The sequence below is a fragment of the Lepidochelys kempii genome, chromosome 1 (genome assembly GCF_965140265.1).
Source record: "Lepidochelys kempii isolate rLepKem1 chromosome 1, rLepKem1.hap2, whole genome shotgun sequence".
Lineage (NCBI taxonomy): Eukaryota > Metazoa > Chordata > Testudines > Cheloniidae > Lepidochelys > Lepidochelys kempii.
The window spans coordinates 192,714,837-192,731,989 of NC_133256.1; the positions used below are offsets into that span (position 1 = coordinate 192,714,837).

A 17,153-nucleotide genomic window follows, 5' to 3' on the forward strand; every position below is an offset into this window, starting at 1 on the left:
ATGAAATTACTAAAAGGTAGGTGCACAAGTGGTGATAGTACTGCTGGAAAAGATCTGGATCACAAATTCAATACAAGTCAACAACGTGATGCAGTTGCAAAAAAAGCTAATAATCTGGGATGCATTAACAGGAGTATCGTATGTAAGACACGGGAGGTAACTGTCTTGCTCTACTTGGCCCTGGCAAAGCCTCAACTGGAGTACGGTGTCCAAATCTGGGCACCATACTTTAGGAAGATGCAGATAAATTGGAGAGAGAGTCCAGAGAAGAGCAACAAAAGCGATAAAGAGTTTAGAAAACCTGACCTATGAGGAAAGGTTAAAAAAACTGGACACATTTAGTCTTGAGAAAAGAAGACTGAGGGGGACCTGATAAGGGATGTTAAGGGCTGTTAAAAACAAAAAAACAAAAACCTATGATGATTTATTCTTCGTGTCTACTGAAGGTAGGACAACTAATGGGAATAATCTGCAGCAAGCAAGATTTAGGTTAGATATTAGGGAAAACTTTATAACTGTAAGGATACTTCCTATTGGAATAGGGTTTTAAGGGAAGTTGTGGCTTCCCCGTGATGGGAGGCTTTTAAGAAGGAAATTGGACAAACACTTGTCAGGGATGATCTAGCAAGAGGGGCTGGACTAGATGACCTCTTAAGGTCACTTCCAGCCCTACATTTCTGTGATTCTATGTTTCAGTTACTCAATGTGCAAAAGATCCCACAAAATAAATGCATAACCCTAGGTCAAAACTTCCAAACCTGGTTGCCTAATGCTAGATTCCTAAATCTAAATTTACACACTTAAGTAGAAACATGTATTGGTCTTACACTGACTTTCTATTTTCCTCAGTAGGATTTTACTTCCAGCTTTTATTTTCTCTAACTGCCTCTTATAGCCTCCTCATTTTTGTGTAGTTCTCTATTTTTAAGTTAAATGCTACTGAGGAGGGTTTCTTTGGTCTTTTCTCCCCTACAAGGATGTTAAATTTAATTACATTATGGTTGCTATTACCAAGCTGTTCAGCTATATTCACCTCTTGGACTAGATTCTGTGCGCCACTTAGGATTAAATCAAGAATTGCTTCTTTCTTCAGAGAACAAAGGACTCATGATCCAGCTGCAGATCTTGGCATAACATAGGAGTGAATCTCTTAACAAAATCCTCTTAGAATAGTTGCATTTTCATACATACAGTAACTCCTCGCTTAACGTTACAGTTATGTTTCTGGAAAAATGCTACTTTAAGCGAAACGATGTTAATCAAATCCAATTTCCCCGTACGAATTACTGTAAATAGGGGGGTTAGGTTCCAGGGAAATTTTTTTTGTCAGACAAAAGACTATTATCTACCTATCTATCAGTAGAAGTTTTAAACAAACAATTGAATACTGTACATAGCAAAGATGATTGTGAAGCTTGGTTGAGGTTGTGAAGTCAGAAGGTGGAAGAAGGTAGGATATTTCCCAGGGAATACCTTACTGCTAAATGATGAACTAACGCTCGGCTGACCCCTCAAGGGTTAACCCATTGTTGTTAATGTAGCCTCACACTCTATAAGGCAGCACGAATGGAGGGAGGGGAGACAGCATGGCAGAGAGTGACAGAGACCCACACCATGTGTGTGAGAGAGAGACACGTATTGCCCCTTTAAGTACGCTGACCCCACTCTAAGTACACTGCTTTTTAAGTAGATCAGCAAGTTGAGACAGCAGCTGCTGCCAGCAAGCTCCCTCCATCCTGAGCCCTGTCGTGTGTCATCCCCTCCCTGTGGAGAGGAGGTACAGGAGCGGGGGGAGGGGGGGACACCCTGACATCAGCACCCTTCTTCCCCACCCCCCACCCCTTGCATAGCAAGCAGGAGGCTCCTGGGAGCAGCTCCAAGGCAGAGGGCAGAGCAGCTCGGGGCAGTGGGGGGAGGGACAGCTGAACTTCCAGCAATTGATAGCCTGCTGGGCAGCTGCAGCACAGGGAACATAGGGGAGCTGATGGGGGGCTGCTGTCCACCCTGATTCCAAGCCTCCACCAGCTAGCTCCAATTGGCTGCTCTTCCTGCAAGCAGTGGACAAAGCAGGCGGCTGCCAAATGATGTTATAAAGGGAGCATTGCACAACTTTAAACGAGCATTATTCTCTAATAAATAGAACAGGAACAGAACAATGAAACAAGGTTAACCAGGACGACTTTAAGTGAGGAGTTACTGTATATGTTCTTTTTAAGTCTAAATATTTCAAGTAATTATACAGAGACACAGTCTGTGGAGCCTTGAAGTATTCAACATCTTTTGGTAACATTTTATTTTATTTTTAAATATTTCAGTGTATAATGATACACAATGATTCCCTCTCTCATACAATTTGTTACTCTGGGTGCCTCTGACATTATTAAAACAACAATATCACCTAATAAACAAAAAACAGCAGCAAAAAAAGAAAAACTCCAACAAATCCCTATCCCGACACAACCCAAACAGTAGGTCTTTCACTCACCCAAATGCCCATCCCCCATAAATAATCACTCCCAACATGATCCACCATCTTCAAAACACCCAGGGGAAAATTATAGACCTTACAAAATGCACTGGAGATCACCAGTCCCATACTGCTCAGGACCAAAGAATAAGCCTTTTCCACAATTCAGGGCTCCTTACAGAGTGTGTTCTATCACTGACCTCTTGTCTATTAAATCATGGGGCCTCCAACATGAGCACCTCTGCTGACTGCAGCAGTATGGTACAGGGAGACAGGCAGTCTTAAGTAGGTGGACCCTAAGCAACTTGTTTGAATCCATTTTTCTCAGACTATATTTTATTCTCAGTTTGGAATCCTTTGTGTGGTGAGACTGAAAGGATTTATTTTCACTCAGCTACATTAGGAATCGTAAAGTAAGGATGATCCTGAAGGCAGCCTCCATCCTTACAAATTTGTTCCTTAATACAACGTCATTGCAGGATTTCCAACATTTTTTCCTGGTGTTAATTATTAACCCTTTTGGGGATCAGGGAAAGAGCTGAACGAACATCTATCAAACATCTTTACACCCTATGGTCCTTTGCTTTTTCCACTTGTCCCAGATTAAATGAATCTGCCCATACTTAAAAGCAGAGGGCTTATAAGAGCTGGTTTTAGATTGAACTCAGTTGTGCTAGCATACAGTGTCTCATTGTTAAGTATCTCAGTTTGCCTCACTCAAAATCTAAAATATGATAAATCAAACATTTTGCCACCAACTCAGAGCACCAAATCAATCTTCTTCATTGTAGATTTGTCCCCTAGTGGGACAAAATTAAATCAAAGGAAATGGTCATTGCTCCTAAAGTCACCTTGTATTCACAAATTCCATGGGACATGCCAGATGCTAAAATCAAAACAGTACACACACGTGCCAGCTAAAAACAAAAGCTCAACATTCAAAACCAAGACACCAAAACCAAAAGTAAACAAATCAACAAAACCCACATGCCACATTTTCATATTTTTCTTTGAGGCAGGAAGAAAAACCAAAACAAATGAGGTTAGCATTGCAGAAACTCCAAGTAATTCTATGAATAGGTAAAGTTGATGAAAAATCTGAATGACCACAAAAATGGAAGGAAGCAATGAATTTTTGTGTCTCTAAATAACATACTTGCATCACGTATTAGAAAAGAGGATTGTGACACATTAACATACATTACCCTGCTGCCATCTAATTACCTTAAAGTTGGGCTTCAATATTTGGATTTGTGTTATTTTTGTTTCCTGATTATGAATAAAGAAGGCCTGGAAATAGTTTTTGTTTGTTTTTTTAAACCACACACAGTAGGAATAATGAGACAGACTCTCAGCTGAGGCAAATTGGGATAGTTCCATTGACTACACTGGAGTTATGCTGACACCAGCTGAGGAGCCTGGCCCATTGTGACTTGTCTTACCTGCTTCTGGGTGAAGAGTCTCGGCACCCTGGAGAACTAGTAGGATTATGACATCACAAGAGACTGAAACCTAAGGAAGCAAAAAGAGGAAGGGATTTTAGTCAGCCTATTTTAAAAAAATCCTTTGATTTTTGTTTACATTATCACCTATTTAACTCTCAATTCTTAATATCCACTCAGGAGAATAGTTCATTATGAAAGATTCAACACTTTTGCCACATAAATTGAGGGAAGAGAAAACTCCTACTGCAATTCTCCAACAAAAACAGGTAAAACAAGATTTGATATTTCTAAAACTGGAGGGGGAAAGTCCATTTCTTTTTACATCATGAAGCAGCAAAAAAGGTATCAGCTCCTTTCCCCATTTCTGTTGGTCATTAAAAGGTCTTCCATTGTGTATTTACTTCTCGCTTACTGAGAAGTTAAGTTTGACATGGATCATGAAAAAAAGTAGGTGAGAAAGAGTTTTATGAAGTATATTCTGTCTGTAAAATGCTTTCTGATCCCTGAATGGAAGATACTACATAAAAAGTATACATGTTTACTGCTATCAGCAAGAGACATATTGCGGACATGTGCATAGACAACACAGAAGTCAAATTGAAGCTCATGCAGATAAAACTGCCAACACCAAAGCATCTCTGTTCAGAGAAAACACCTGTTTGCAAAGCACCCCCTCTACAAGTAAAGGGCTATTCTTCAACGGAGAAAGATAGTCTGCAATTTTCCCCTTGTAGTGACATATTTGTCTTTGTTTTTTCCTACTACTGTACTAAAACTTAGCACTACTTATTGTTTAGTAAGAATATCTAGCTGAATAATCTGATTTTGGTAGATTAAATTTAAAAGCACCGATAGTTTTAGATTAAGCCTAAATTATCCTGCAGTGAAGTCTATGGCAGCATAACTCAGTTCTTGCCTTAGCTTAGGTTTCCTCAACTGCGATAGATTTCCCCCCACTTAATTTTCTCCAAAGCAATTAAAAACTTCTCTTGTCTTTGTAAGACAAGATGAATCTAGGTAGTTTTAAAGGAACCTCCAAATCACAGTTTGAAATGAAGTGATGCTAGCACTTATCCCTACAATCAGTACTATACTTTCCAGACTGGCCAATGGCCATCAGAGAACTATTTTCCCATAACCAGCCACTGAGTTGGGTAATGCCTATGGCTAGAACATTCAGCCCGATACCCTGACAATCGAAAAACAACTGAATCAAACAGAAGTCTTCAAATACCAGCCAGAAATACCAAACAGACTCTCTTGTACCCCAATGGCACTCAAATAATAATCAAAATGATCAAGGGTACATGACAGGTTATTAAAGCCTCAGAGTGAAATTCTCTCAACTACAAATGACAATGATGACAAAACCTGAAGTCAAATCACACTGTAGCAAGGCCCACAGGAACTTCACTGAGAATGAGTGGCATTGAATAGCTCCTCCCTCAAGCTGTCTGGAAGAGTGCTTTTACCACACCTCAGAATATTGCCTTATGTTAACTGCATTAACTGCTGCTAAATTTTCCCAGTACATTCAGGCAGCATGCTCCTGCAGAAAGCAACTGCATCAGGCAAGCCTGAACATTCATTTGATGTCGAAGGATGACATCAGCACACAGGTGCAGTGAAGCACATCCAGCTAAAAGGTTAACCCTCGATCAGTATTTGGGATAGTTAATCATCTGCACAGGTTCCCCTTTCTTAGGTACTTTTATGGTCTTCATTCCAACATCGAAGTGCTTTTTGAAGGGGCACTCCCAGCTGGAGCTTTCAGAGTTAACATGATATTACACACATGTCCCTGAGTCCCACTGCCTATATTAGTGGTTTTACAATCAGTTTCCTTTAAAAATAAATGATTTCTCGCTCCCCTTTCACTACCTGTAAGACTCTCAGAAGAAGGGGAAAATGACTGACTATACAAAGGAAACAGTGTTCATGATTAGTCACAGAGTGCTGTCAAATGTATATAAAGCAAACAAATAAGAACTAGAGACTAATCTCTTTCAATTGTAATAATCATAGGTGTTTCCTGTAATACTAAGAGATTGGAAAAAAAGACCGTTAGGGGTGCCATTAACAGCATACATTTACGATCTCTTTAATTCATCTTTTTCTCATGTGGGATGTAATTATTTATTATTCAGAAAGCAACCGTACACCACAAGTGCTATAAACTTTCCCATACACAGGAAGATCCAGACCCTGGCTCTAAGAGCATGCATTCTAAAGTTCTCATCTATTTATTGTTTTAGGATAACATGCAGAATGCTAAGACCTCCTATTGGGATAAACATAGAACTGAAATCAAAGTGAAGCCTTTACTAGAGACCATCTTTATTAAGCAACCGCACATCTTAGAAATGTTCCACAGTATTCCCAAATGTTTTAAATATAACTCTCCTCCTCCTCCTCTACTAGAAAGCGGTCTGTGTTAAGTAACAAATTTTTCCTTTTTTTTTTTTTTTTTTTAAATGTTCATGCCTTTTGCAGAGGAGGAATATCTCCCATACACAGTTATATACGAAACTAGGTCCTCCGTAAGACTTAGGCCAGAGAAACCTGTAAGGGTATTCCTTGATGGACGACCAGTGATCACTGTTAGAATGAGGTAGAAAAAGTAATCTAAGATCTCCATTGTGGCTGGTATCAGAGAAACTCAGGACAAAGTCATACCTAGGGTTATATTAGCCTTGCATTCAGAAAGGAATCTGAATCAGCATGTATGAAATATGGTACGCAGGTGGCACACTGGGACCATTGCTAATTGACTAGCCCAAGAGCCGGACTGTACTAGTAAGGCATTATGTCATAAAGATATCTGTTGCATAGCTTTGCCTTTGAAGGGCTTCCCTAGACAATCTGGAACTGTTTGAGACTGTCCCTTTTCTGAAGCACAGAAAGCAGGTCTTACAAACTAGATAAAGGCCTTCTACCTGCACTATGACAATGGAAATCAAATGCTCCTGGAGAAAAAACTTGAGCAAGAATGAAAACGGAAACTGATAGCTTTATTTTATGATGCCTAGAGACCTCCGGTGAATTTCATAAATGACCTAGTGAAGGAACCATCCCTCAATCCTAGGTAGTACCCAGCAAGGCCAAATACATCTTAATAGAAGAACCAGGATTTTTGGTGGGAAGGTTTGCTTTTTTCCTCCAAAAGAGGCAGGGTGAAGGGCAGTGGGAATAGGTAAGATAGAGATAGGATGTAAAAATACAAATACTGTTGGCATAAGAGTTTATTAAGTTCAACGTTGCAGAGGACAAAATCCTCTCATATACGTACTATTTTCCATTTTGTACAAATCAAACAGTTTTATTATGAGCCTCCTGCACACTTATTCATACCAATAAAATGTATTTGGGGAAGGAATTAACTGACTTTTGCTGGTCTCAAGAGGTTGTCTAAGAGAGGTTTTTAACATAGTTCTTGCTTCTTTGCATGGGACCAAACAAAGGTACAATGGAATAACTAGTAGTTATTTTATTAAAATCATTAGACCTATTTTCTGCAACAAAAGGGATAAATGCTAGGCCTCACAATGCTTGAGAAATAGCTTTGCTTCTAGGACCTCTTGAAGCTGTGGCTTTACAAGTGTATTTAACGGTGCACGTTTTTACAAGAACCTAAACAAACAAACCCCTTCTAGAGACTTTTTAAATTCCCAAAAAGCTCATGAGTTGGCTCTTTCATAGCACTGATGTTTTGCAAGATGCCACCATAGAAAATAGGGTATGCTGCATTGTCTTAGAGCTCAACTGGAGAATGTGCTACACATGAACACCTACTAAATTAAGGCAGCTCTTGTTACTCCAGCCAGTGTCTGATTTGAAACACTTGTTTTGTTTTCTCAACAGTACCCACAAATACCTTTTGTTGTGTGACTACAGGAGATCTGTTCATTTATTGAACTGATTTGGGACAACTCTTATGAGTGAAACCTAAGGAGATCTACATATAAGTTACTACACGGTGGACAAGAAAATGAAACTTTAGGCCTCATTTACATACAACCTTGTTTTAGTTTAATTAAATCAGCTCAAACCCTTGAGTGGACACTCTTATTTCAGTTTAAGGGTAGCTTGTTTTGGTTTTGCTTAAAACTAACTTGAACTGAAGTAAGCCTGGTTTAAACTAATAGAATCTGAACATACCCTTTTTTTTGCATTGATTTAACTAAATTGGTTTAAAAAAATCACACCTCAAATTAAACTGATACAACTCTGCATGTAAATAAGTCTTTATCCACAAGAAAAAATAGTGGTTTAATTATAGTAGTTTAAGAATACTACTTGGCGCTCTCCTGCAGAATCAGAGCTCTGATTAAAAAAAAATATAAAAAGCTTCCAGGTCTTGCGAATATACCTTTTTGAATGTGGACCAAGTGTAACCAAAGTACTGCTGACTGCCTAAGTCTGGAGACAGCCACAGTGCCCTCTGCTGTGCTCATGAATATTTTCAGGAGCAAAGAATAAACACACTGCTGTTCAGAATCTTGCAGGCCAAGGTGAAACTGACGATCAGGTTAGTTTCATTCTGCTGTTGCTGGCTTGAGAAAGTCAGGAGCTATTTATTCACTGGAGGAGAAATTAAAGGCATCAGAAACCCATTGCTCCCCACCTGGCCAGAGGTTGATGGGAAAAGGAACAGAGAAAGAGCATGTTTTTCTTTTGAATATATTTGAAGGCCCCAGCTCTGAACACTTCATCACTTGTGTATCTAGAGATGGATATAAAAGAAGTGGTCTCCCAGGAGTTCTAGCAGTCTCTTCATACTAGTTGGGATGGCTGGACAAAGAGGAAATAATGAGCTTCTATTTAGGTCTTGGCCCCTGGATCTAACTTATGCAGTCTCCCCTCATCTTACTATCAACCTCTTGCTAATATCTGGTACATTTTCTAAGACTGTAGACAGCTACTGGGTAGAAATTCTTGAATCATGTAAATAGTTTTCATCCTTACAGATGAAATAATATGTGCAGGAGCACTGTACTTTACACAGCAGCTTTTGACACGGTCTCCCACAGTATTCTTGTCAGCAAGTTAAGGAAGTATGGGCTGGGTGAATGCACTATAAGGTGGGTAGGAAGCTGGCTAGATTGTCGGGCTCAAGGGGTAGTGATCAATGGCTCCATGTCTAGTTGGCAGCCGGTATCAAGTGGAGTGCCCAAAGGGTCGGTTCTGGGGCTGGTTTTGTTCAATATCTTCATAAATGATCTGGAGGATGGTGTGGATTGCACTCTCAGCAAATTTGCGGATGATACTAAACTGGGAGGAGTGGTAGATACGCTGGAGGGGAGGGATAGGATACAGAAGGACCTAGACAAATTGGAGGATTGGGCCAAAAGAAATCTGATGAGGTTCAATAAGGATAAGTGCAGGGTCCTGCACTTAGGATGGAAGAATCCAATGCACCGCTACAGACTAGGGACCGAATGGCTAGGCAGCAGTTCTGCGGAAAAGGACCTAGGGGTGACAGTGGACGAGAAGCTGGATATGAGTCAGCAGTGTGCCCTTGTTGCCAAGAAGGCCAATGGCATTTTGGGATGTATAAGTAGGGGCATAGCGAGCAGATCGAGGGACGTGATTGTTCCCCTCTATTCGACATTGGTGAGGCCTCATCTGGAGTACTGTGTCCAGTTTTGGGCCCCACGCTACAAGAAGGATGTGGATAAATTGGAGAGAGTCCAGCGAAGGGCAACAAAAATGATTAGGGGTCTAGAACACATGACTTATGAGGAGAGGCTGAGGGAGCTGGGATTGTTTAGCCTGAAGAAGAGAAGAATGAGGGGGGATTTGATAGCTGCTTTCAACTACCTGAAAGGGGGTTCCAAAGAGGATGGCTCTAGACTGTTCTCAATGGTAGCAGATGACAGAACGAGGAGTAATGGTCTCAAGTTGCAGTGGGGGAGGTTTAGATTGGATATTAGGAAAAACTTTTCCACTAAGAGGGTGGTGAAACACTGGAATGCGTTACCTAGGGAGGTGGTAGAATCTCCTTCCTTAGAGGTTTTTAAGGTCAGGCTTGACAAAGCCCTGGCTGGGATGATTTAACTGGGAATTGGTCCTGCTTCGAGCGGGGGGTTGGACTATATGACCTTCAGGGGTCCCTTCCAACCCTGATATTCTATGATTCTATGACTCTTTATACATAGTTCTATTACAGTACATGAGATGTCACTAATTTTCAAACCAAAGCAGCCTATTCATAAAGCTGTAGGTTTTCATATAGTTAGAACGGTACTTTTGAAAAGTCTGAATATTGAACAACAAGCATCTCCTGACCTTAAGGCTGTTGGAAAAGTTACAGAAAGGAGATTTAAAACATGACCCAAAAGGCTCAAAAAAACTAGGAGGCAAATAAAAAGCCATCTATTTTTTTTGAAAAAGCATGAATTTTAATCCCATCTCATAATTCCTGAGGCCTGACTCCTGAATGCTTGGAGCTGACAAAACTTAAGTTGCCAGGCTTGCTCTGGTTTTCTGGGAAATCCCAGTGTGTTTTGTGGAAAATGGGGGTTTTGTCCTGGTTTCCCGACCATAGACAATGTCTCCTGAATCTCTTCCATCTCCTCCCCTTACACCTTTCTTGATGGAGGGCACCCTAGTTCATGTATTGTATTTATATTCTAAGGGACTAAGGCACAGAAAATAATGAGCCTGATTCTGCTCTCTTACCCTGGGTGTAAATCCTGAGTAATTCCTTGAAAATCAGAGGAGTTACATTGGTGTAACAGAGTTGATTCAGACAAAATATATGTATTTCAAACTGCTGTAGAATTGGAAGGGCCTTCAAAATACAACTTACGCCGATTAAAAGGGCTGAAGAATAAGTCCATCAGATGAATTAAAATGGAGTCAAATGACATGCAGAATACTTTTTTCAAATGGAAAGAAATAAAGCTTTGTGGCTTGTTTTCACTGCTCCAGCAGTATCATTTCTCAACATAAACCTGAGGAGCATTCCACAGAGAGAGGGTTGCAGAGGCCCTCCTGGGCCCAGCCCAAACTCTCAGCCATCACAAATCACCATGAAATCTTAGAAGTGTCAAAGCCTGAACAAGGTCCTTGGGTTCCAAGAATGTTCCAAACACAATCCATGGCCCCAAAAGGCACAGCTGAGCATGGAAAAAGCAGGCAAGCAGAATTCCTTTCGCCACCCTAGAAAGCAGTCTTGCTACCAAGGTCTGCAGCAGCTGCAGGCAACAGAACTGCTTTTCAGTTAGTCAGTAGAGAGCTTGTTGCAGTAATGCAGCCATAAAGGCATGAGTCATAGTAGTGAGATCAGAGTTCAAGAGGAAGGTTTGCAGGCTGGTGACATTCCTATGGTGTTTACTATTTTAAAGAGCCCAATTAGAGCCAAACGTCGATTTTCCAAAGTCAGCCCAGTCCAGGAGCACACTATGGGCCAAATCTTGCTTACCCTAGATATCCAAGAAGTCTCACTGAAAGCATGGGGCTACTTGCCTGAAGTAAATGGGAAAACCCGGGTAAGACAAGCACCATTTGGCCCTAAGCCTGGGCATCACCTCATCCCCACTAACACATCTCCCCTGATTGTAAGACTGGAGGCTTAGCAGCGCCCTTCACTCCCCACCTGCTGTCTGAGCCAAACAGCATAATTTTAGATTTGCTGAGATTTAGTTTAATGTTGTATTTTTTTTTTTAAATAAAATTGGTGGTTTGAGCAAGAGGAGACTCAGTCACTCGGTGTCTTTCTGAAGACTCAGACAACATCAAATACGGCAACTACCGTGTTATTAGCCAGCATTACATTCTCAACTTTCAGTCCTTATTTTTAAAACAGTAATACATATCCTCAGCTACTGTACATCACCACAGCCCCAGTGAATTCAATGGAACCACCCTGATTCACAGCAGCTACAAATCTGGGCCCAACATTATTTATTTAAAAAAAAAAAAAAAGCCAAACCATTCTTGTCATTGTTTTGATGAGAAGAATTTACCCTCTCCCTCTCTCTCCCCCTCTCTCCCCCAAAGGTTCTTGCGTGAACAGCAACTATTTCAGGAAACCATGTTAATAAAAATAAATACAGATTTACAATTTTAAAGACTTCTAAAGACTCACTTACTCTGCTCCAGAATGGAAACCAGTAATATAGAAGACAGCATGAACCTATTCACAATCCTCCTAGAAATATTACATTCTGGAGGAGTCTATCCAAGTCAACAGACGAGAACCTCTGCTGGCCTGTACATGGCGATCTAGAATGTTTCAAGTTAACAGTTCTAGAGCTCGTCTATATGGAAAATAGAGCACTGAGCTGTGGAAGAGTCAGAATTCATACTAAAATTGAGAAGTCTAAGCAGCACAAGGTTCATAGTAATGATGATCATTCTGTCCTATCAATGAAATTGAGACTGATTTCTTCCTCTTTATTGAAATGGGCCCTATTCATAATACCAAACAAACCAGCCACAGTGGCAAGCATGAGAAGGACACTACTCACACACTGGTCAGACATATAAGTGCCCTATTTACACTTCAACCTTATTCAGGGACTGAACAGTGGGAAAAGGGAAGAACACACATACAAGCAAGGCCTCCTGGTTTGTACCTAGAGCTTAAGTGTCACCCTAAACAATAATAATGGCCCTATTTGCTTAGTGGGACTTCTCACTGTAATACATGCTATACCTAGGAGTAAGGCTTGGATCCAAGGTATTATTTTCTATGTATGGTAGTGCTCACCAGGCTTTCCAAACTCTCAAGTACAGACCCTGTTCCAGGGCGTTCACAGTCCAATGAATTCTTAAAAACACTCACATAGCTTTCCATCTTTAAAGAATACTAAAAATGTTAATCAGTTAAATTAACACAGACTCATAATATCACCATGGAGCTGGAAAATATCCTGGCTATGGATAATGGTAACATATCAAGCACACACACCTCTCTCCCTCCCTCCCCACCATGTAGAGGCCTCTCCAGGTCTCTGAAATCTATGCTGAGGGTTGAGCAGCGGAGTTACAGCCTCGGAAGGCCAAGCTGGGGGGACAACCTTGTCCCCTTTTCAACCCTCTAGAGATTAGTCAAAAGTCAAAGCTGTGTGTTATGTTTTCTGTGGAGAGCTCTCCTCCCACTCTTGTAAGGAAGTGGAGGCCAGGAGGAAGTCTTGTACCAGTGAAGGTGAGCTACAAGGAAATTGGAGTGGGGATGGGAGACGGCAAATCCAGTGCAGAGACACAGGGTCCTCAGGCAGATGACCACGACAACCCATGACTCTACCAGGATTGGGAGAGGGTCCTGCAGCCTGTTCCACAGGGGAGGGCCAAATCTTACCTCCTCAGACGGGGCAGGGAGAAGAATGAGTGTCTTGAGCCTCTCCGAGATTTTCATCTCTTTAGCTTCATCCACAGGTTTTACCACAGAAGGTGGGGGTGGAAGGAAAGCTCTGGGCCATGTTACGGTTTCTAATCTCAGAATGAAAGATGTATGTAATCTTTCTAGCTGAATTCAGCTTCTGCCTGAAACAAATTTAATTAGATCACAAAACAAATTTCATTTCTTGATTAAAACAATTCTTGGCACCAGGCCTGGAATGCGCTTCCTGAAAACATCCATATGGACAGATGCTTCACGCACTTGGATGTTCGCATGACGTAAACAAGAGGTTTGTGAACATGGCTGAATCAAAAGGGAGTCAGAGTCTACAAAAATGAGGGTGAATACTTCCCTTATTTCCAGCCACTCACTCAACCCCAGGCCCTGGCACACCGCTCTGGCAGTGTAATGGGACCTAAAAGGGGGTGGAAAGGGCCCACTGACAATAGCTCCTGTCTCCCTGGCCAGCATAAGGGCTCTGCTGAAACCTGGCTCCCAGCTCCCAGAGTAGGGGGCATGTCGGGGGAGGGAATGGGAGGTGGAACGAGGGGGTGGAGAAGCTGTGTGGCTGTTGTATACTGTACTATGGCTGTTATCTTCTTCCATAAGAAGTCCATACTGGGTCAGGCCAATGGTCCATATCGCCCAGTATCCTGCCTTCCAATAGTGGCCAATGCCAGGTGCTTCAGAGGGAATGAACAGAACAGGCAATCATTGACTGATCCATCTCCTGTCATCCACTCCTAGCTTCTGGCAATCAGAAGCATGGGGCGCTCACAGCATGGGGTTGCATCCCTGGACATCTTGGGTAATAGCCAGGGCCCAAAGGAAGCAGAACACATATTACCACAGCCCTGAGTCTGCTCTAACTTGCATTGGTGAGGCTCTGGCTCCCCTAGAATACAGGGAGTACAAAAGGTAACTTTAAAACATGTTCATGCATCCCCATTCCCTTCCCAAGCTTTGCCCAGCTCTAGCTCCAGAGCATCGAACGGGGGGATATTCATTCACTCTGCTACACTATCTGAAATTTTTTTTTTGAGATCAGAAACAGGCATTTTAGGAAATACCCAGTACATACTCTAAATACCCAGATATGTAGAACGTTATTTTAACCAATATCAAGCCTGATAAAAGTTTCTAGGGAATTTCAAGTATGAAAAAATTAAATGCAATTGTTTTATTCAGTTTGAATTTTTCCTCACGCTTTACTGTGATTCAGCACTCTTCCCCTATCTCCTCCTCTGGCTCTGAAAACAGTCTCACCTACGAGCTACCCTGAAGATTCAAGGTAATCATCAGTTCAGTTTCATTTTGTATGGACAAACATACGCCAGGAGCATTAAATGTTCAGTGCAAACTAAAATTAATCAGTTGATCTGGTCACGTATGTGCTACCAGGAAAACTGGGGAGAGAGGCATGGCTTTTGACACTGTTTGGAGGTCTTGAAGTGTTTCCCTGCCTCCATTTCTTCCAATGCTGAAGGGGAAGGGGAAGGAAGTTGCTTTACATTTTCAAAAGCAATGCCACAGCCATGGTTCCTTGCTGCATTACTTATGCTACCTGATAGCTGATTGAATAGTCAAAGAAAGAAAAGAAAGAAAACACAAAAGAAAAATTAATTAAAAGCTTTAAGTAATTTTTTTTCCATACATAGTAAAAATGAGGAGTTTATCCAACTATTGATGGAGCCCTGAGATTGCTCACAGAAAATGCAACTCAGCAGTAAGAAGCCCTGAATAGCAGGAGGAGATGGGAACCAGCCTGGAGAGGCAGAGGATGGAACACAGAGGAGACAGGAAGGGAGACAGAGACAGAAAAAAGAGGCTGAAATACAATTTCAATTAAGCATGAAAAAGCCATTGTGATTTCTAGTGTTTATTCAAATGAATGTGTCATCCGGATACTTTAACTATGAGGAGGTCACCTCCTTGAAAAAAGATGTTCTGAAGGGTGAAGCAGCTCTAATCAACTAACAATAATCCAGGATTTTAACAGGCAACACCACTGGTCTGAAATATCACAATTGCAATTGTCATAAATATAAAGGGAAGGGTAAATCCCTTTAAAATCCCTCCTGGCCAGAGGAAAACTCCTCTCACCTGTAAAGGGTTAAGAAGCTAAAGGTAACCTCGCTGGCACCTGACCAAAATGACCAATGAGGAGACAAGATACTTTCAAAAGCTGGGAGGAGGGAGAGAAACAAAGGGTCTGTCTTTATGCTGCCTTTGCCGGGGATAGACCAGGAATGGAGTCTTAGAACTTTTAGTAAGTAATCTAGCTAGGTACGTGTTAGATTATGATTTCTTTAAATGGCTGAGAAAAGAATTGTGCTGAATAGAATAACTATTTCTGTCTGTGTATCTTTTTTGTAACTTAAGGTTTTCCCTAGAGGGATTCTCCATGTTTTGAATCTAATTACCCTGTAAGGTATCTACCATCCTGATTTTATAGAGGGGATTTCTTTACTTCTATTTACTCCTATTTCTATTAAAAGTCTTCTTGTAAGAAAACTGAATGCTTTTTCATTGTTCTCAGATCCGAGGGTTTGGGTCTGTGGTCACCTATGCGAATTGGTGAGGCTTTTTATCCAACATTTCCCAGAAAAGGGGGGGGTGCAAGTGGTGGAAGGATTGTTCATTGTTCTTAAGATCCAAGGGTCTGGGTCTATAGTCACCTAGGCAAATTGGTGAGGCTTTTTACCAAACCTTGTCCAGGAAGTGGGGTGCAAGGTTTTGGGAAGTATTTGGGGGGAAAGACGTTTCCAGACAGCTCTTCCCCAGTAACCAGTATTAGTTTGGTGGTGGTAGCGGCCAATCCAAGGACAAAGGGTGGAATATTTTGTACCTTGGGGAACTTTTTGACCTAAGCTGGTAAAGATAAGCTTAGGAGGTTTTCATGCAGGTCCCCACATCTGTACCCTAGCATTCAGAGTGGGGCAGGAACCTTGACAGCAATCTAAATATGTTGTACCTACTTTTGTGATAAGTAACCTCTAAAAATAACTATAATTGAAAGAGGTGGGGGGAGGGAGGAGACACTTATCTCTTTCATCTGAGTACATATATTTCAACTGTAATTGATTTTAAGAACATTTTTAGCCCCAAAGTTACCTATGCTCCATATAGATTTGCTGCCCTCTTGCCTTTATTGTCAAAAAAATTATTTACATCAGAGATACAGAATAATGAAACTGTGGTTGTTGAAAGGGCTCTTTATACCAAAGGAAGGAATCCCACAGCATTTGAAGTTTTCTGCAGGAATAATTTGTTTGCATCGGCTTTGTTATACATTGCATCCCATCCACATTGAAGCTTTGCCAGGTTGAGAGGTATGTTTGCACATAATCGGCGTTCGCTGTTTTGCTAATGGCACATGCGTTCCCCTATGCCGGGGTGGACAAACTATGGGCCCGGGCCATAGCCAGTCCATCAGCCGACTTAATCCGGCCCTCAAACTCCCACCAGGGACGGAGTCGGGGGCTGCACCCAGTCCAAGTATGCATGCCGTGGTTCCCAGAAGCAATGGCACGTCCCCCCTCCAGCTCCTATGTTTAGGGACAGATAGGGGGCTCTGCGTGCTGCCCACACCCAAAGTGCCACCCCCGCAGCTCCCACTGGCCAGGAACTGTGGCCAATGGGACCATCAGTGCAGCACCTGAGGACGGGGCAGCATGCAGAGCCTGGCTGCGCCTCCGTGTAGGAGCCGGAGCTGGGACATGCCAGCTGCTGCTGGGAGCTGTTTGAGGTAAGCACTGCCTGGAGCTTGCACCGCTGACCCCTTCCTGTGCCCCAACCCCAGCCCTGATCCCCCACCTGCCCTCAGAAGCCCTCAGTCCCAGCATGGAGCACTCATCTGCAACCGAAATCCCTCATCCCCAGCCGCACCTCC

General features: G+C 41.9%; 1 protein-coding gene across 8 annotated transcripts in view; it reads right to left on the reverse strand.

Moving 5' to 3' along the window:
- Positions 1–17,153, reverse strand: part of BBX (BBX high mobility group box domain containing) — a 199,704-nt gene that overhangs the window by 106,355 nt on the left and 76,196 nt on the right. For all 8 annotated transcript variants that reach the window (XM_073306538.1, XM_073306507.1, XM_073306528.1 and 5 more), the window contains one exon: positions 3,910–3,979. The gene's annotated coding sequence lies outside the window, so the exon portion shown is untranslated. The remainder of the gene's footprint in view (positions 1–3,909; positions 3,980–17,153) is intronic.